The 3,937-nt window shown below is 39.7% G+C and overlaps 1 protein-coding gene across 1 annotated transcript in view; it reads right to left on the reverse strand.

Moving 5' to 3' along the window:
• The window catches only part of LOC138364892 (uncharacterized), a 425,505-nt gene extending 425,008 nt beyond the window's left edge, over positions 1 to 497 (reverse strand). Inside the window, exon 1 of the transcript XR_011228602.1 lies at positions 443 to 497. The gene's annotated coding sequence lies outside the window, so the exon portion shown is untranslated. The remainder of the gene's footprint in view (positions 1 to 442) is intronic.
• Positions 498 to 3,937: the final 3,440 nt, after the last annotated feature.

Below are 3,937 nucleotides of genomic sequence, written 5' to 3' on the forward strand. Positions count from 1 at the left end.
ACTGAGCTGGTAATGTCTGATTTACAGACTGCAGACACCACAACGTCCTCAATCAACCCTAATTTTTGGAGATTTCAGAATACGTTAACCACAAATATTGTACTAGAATAATTGTAATTTATTTTGTAATATGTAATATTTGGTAACAAAATAAATTAATAGTCGATCTCCAAAACATACAACCGACAACCACACACACAGTCAACCACCACACACAAACAAATACAGCCAACCACCACACACAAACACACACAGCCAACCATCACACACAAACACACACAGCCAACCATCATACACCAAACACAGAAATAATCACCAAACACACACCAGCGAGAGGAAAACAAGCAGTCCAGCTTGCAAACAAAACATCATACATCAAATTTTTGAAAACTAAAATGAGAAAAATAGAGCATCGTAAACATAGTCGAGAGTCAAATCAAACCTCGATCCCAAACCCAGAAATCAGCCAAATGAACCAAATGCCTCCCTGGCCGCTCGCACACCTACACACACAGTCACACTACGCTATGTGCACAGCGTGATAACACTATACATCAACATGGCGCTCTAGATATCGGGTGGATATCGTTCGGTGATAAGGTAGATTGAACGCTATTCGAACGCCAATGCCATTAACTGAACGCCATTGTACATGAATGTAACAACTCTTGTATATATAAATAAATAAATAAATAAATAAATAAATAAATAAATAAATTTTCTGAAAATACTGATAGAAAAACAATTTTTAACAGTTAAAAGTAATAATAATATCTATTAATTATTTAAATATTACAATGATATTAATAATAATTACGTAATTTAGTTTTTTAAACTATATATATATATATATATATATATATATATATATATATATATATATATATATATATATATATATATATATATATATATATATATATATATATATATATAGAGAGAGAGAGAGAGAGAGAGAGAGAGAGATAGAGAGAGAGAGAGAGAGAGAGAGAGAGAGAGAGAGAGAGAGAGAGAGAGAGAGAGAGAGAGAGAGAGAGAGAGAGAGAGAGAGAGAGAGAGAGAGCGAGAGAGAGATAGTTTAAAAACTGAGAACTGTAGTTTAAAAACTCCATAGTCTACAGAGACTGAAGGATGGTCTACTAATACTAATCCAAACGAGTTTAATTAAATTCTTGTTACTACATAAGGAGCAAATTGGAGCGTGTAATCCCCCTTGTGTTGCGATTGGCAGTTTAATGTGACAATCATCCACTGTATTCCGGATTGTTTGGATAATGTTGTAATATCCTTAATTGAACTAAATTACTGCATAAAGCTGGATTGATTATAAACGTTTTTGGCAGCTTAAATATTACTTGGTTGATTGATAGACTGATACACGTATTTATACATACGTACATAACCCCAAGCACATATATATATGTATTCGTGTATACGTACACACGAAACTTATTCAAAATACGTATTCGTAGAGACACATATATGTTTTCATACGCACATCAGCACTAATGCGTACACATATGTGCTCATACAGAAACGCACCTACTCTCATATACCAAAACACACAGGTTACTCATGCATATACGCTCCAATATACACATATACGTACCCAGACACACACACACACACACACACACACACACACACACACACACACACACACATACACACACACATACGTACCCAGACACATACACACACATACGTACCCACAAACACCTCTCTCTCTCATATACTCACACACGCACCTACTCATTATCTTTCTCTTCCATCACCTCATCTTCGTCCTCTCGTCCACACACACACACACACACACACACACACACACACACACACACACACACACACACACACACACACACACACACACACACACACACGCAGTGCCAGAAATAGCATCCAGTTTTGTTTACAAATTCGACTAATCACGTAGCCCAAGTCATTCATTTAATGCCATAACTACCAATCAGGCATCTTGATTTGTCAATATTTGTCAGGTCCGCATGCAGATGGATACGAGCAATTATAGTTTGTGGGTGTGTGTGTAATTTGCTCTCTCTGTTTAGCATTTGTGTCTCCGGGAACGAGCTGTTAGCTCTTGGACCCCGCCTTTCTAATTGTCAGTTATTTAATGTACTCGCCTCTGGCCTTATTGTTCTATAAGGACCTATTCCTCTCTAGCACACACACACACATACACACACACACACACACACACACACACAGACACACACACACACACACACACACACACACACACACACACACACACACACACACACACACACACACACACACACCTCCCAGTATTCAGCCCATAACAGCTGTGTTACTCCCTCGTACTCATTTACTGCAAGGTGGACAGAGGCGTCAGGTGAAACTCTTCCTATGTACGTATGCTATTGACGCTATATTTGTCATAATGTTAATTCCAGGTTGCCTCTATAACGTCTCTCATAGACGTCATAGATATATTTTCCTTTAGCGTCGTTAGAAACAATTATTTTTATCCATGTTTGTATGACCCAAAAAAACGCAATTCCGGAACGTCCCCCGTTGCAAACATCTCCCAAAAGTCAAATTTTTCTTCGTGATTCTTGAGATGAGAACTTCACCCACAGGGGCTGCATACTCGAGGACTGGTCACATGTAGGTGGTGAGCAATTTAATACATTAGTGAAGAATTCCAGTGTGTTAAAACGATTCCTCAAATTCCTCTGACATTATCTTATTTATGTGTTCCTCAGCATGGGTAAAATATCGAGTTAAATTACACACAGAGATCACACTAACGTGATGCATCAAATGAACAAATCCTCGTCACGGCCCTTGTGCATTTGTTCATCGAGTTCAATATTCTCGCAATTTCGTATTCTCTAAGTGTCTAAGTTAGAAGAAATGACTCCACTCTGCACTTTCTGCTTCAGTGTTCATCACCTAGAAGTTATAACACAGTAGGAGTTCAACGAATCAGCTCTAGGATTCAGTTATTCGGAACAAAAGTTCCAAGTAGCACGGGCTATGGTGAGCCCGAAGTGGACTTCCCTGGCACAGGAGCGGTGCTGTGTGTGTGTGTCGTTCTTCCAGCTCTAGGGACTTACTGGGTCTGTACGTAACTTTTCCACTGGTCTCGGTTCCCTGTCTATAACATTACAAGCTCTGCATCATTCTCTTGTGGAGAGTTCATCACCAGTATATCCAGAGGATTTACCAATAGCGTGTCCAACAAAAATGGCAAGAGATTTACCGGGGAGTGGAAACTGCAACTGGACCATTATTCTATTTAATGATAAAAACCCTGTTTTGTGTGTGTGTGTGTGTGTGTGTGTGTGTGTGTGTGTGTGTGTGTGTGTGTGTGTGTGTGTGTGTGTGTGTGTGTGTGTGTGTGTGTGGGTGTGTGTGTGTGTGTGTGCGTACTCACCTAGTTGTGTTTGCGGGGGTTGAGCTCTGGCTCTTTGGTCCCGCCTCTCAACCGTCAATCAACAGGTGTACAGATTCCTGAGCCTATTGTGTGTTTGTACGTGTGCATGTGTGTGTGTGTGTGTGTGTGTGTGTGTGTGTGTGTGTGTGTGTGTGTGTGTGTGTGTGTGTGTGTGTGTGTGTGTGTGTGTGTGTGTGTGTGTGTGTGCGTGTGCGTTAACTACAGATTTCACCTATTCCATCCATGTATCTGGAAATAAATAAAGATTCAAACAGTAATTACATTAGAAATTGAATAAATTATCTCCACCAAGAAATGTCTAAATGTTAATTACTTGAGAATCTTCTTGGTGATGTTTGGAATGAGACCTTAAGAAGTTTGTGAACTGTGAGTGGAGTGTGGAGTGTGCTGGGTGAAGTGTAGTGTGATGGTGGTACTCATCTAGTTGAACTCTCCTACTTGTGCTTGCAGGGGTCGAGTTTCAGCTCTTTAGTCCCGCCTCTCAGCCATCAATCA

The sequence above is a fragment of the Procambarus clarkii genome, chromosome 15 (genome assembly GCF_040958095.1).
Source record: "Procambarus clarkii isolate CNS0578487 chromosome 15, FALCON_Pclarkii_2.0, whole genome shotgun sequence".
NCBI classification, from domain to species: Eukaryota; Metazoa; Arthropoda; class Malacostraca; order Decapoda; family Cambaridae; genus Procambarus; species Procambarus clarkii.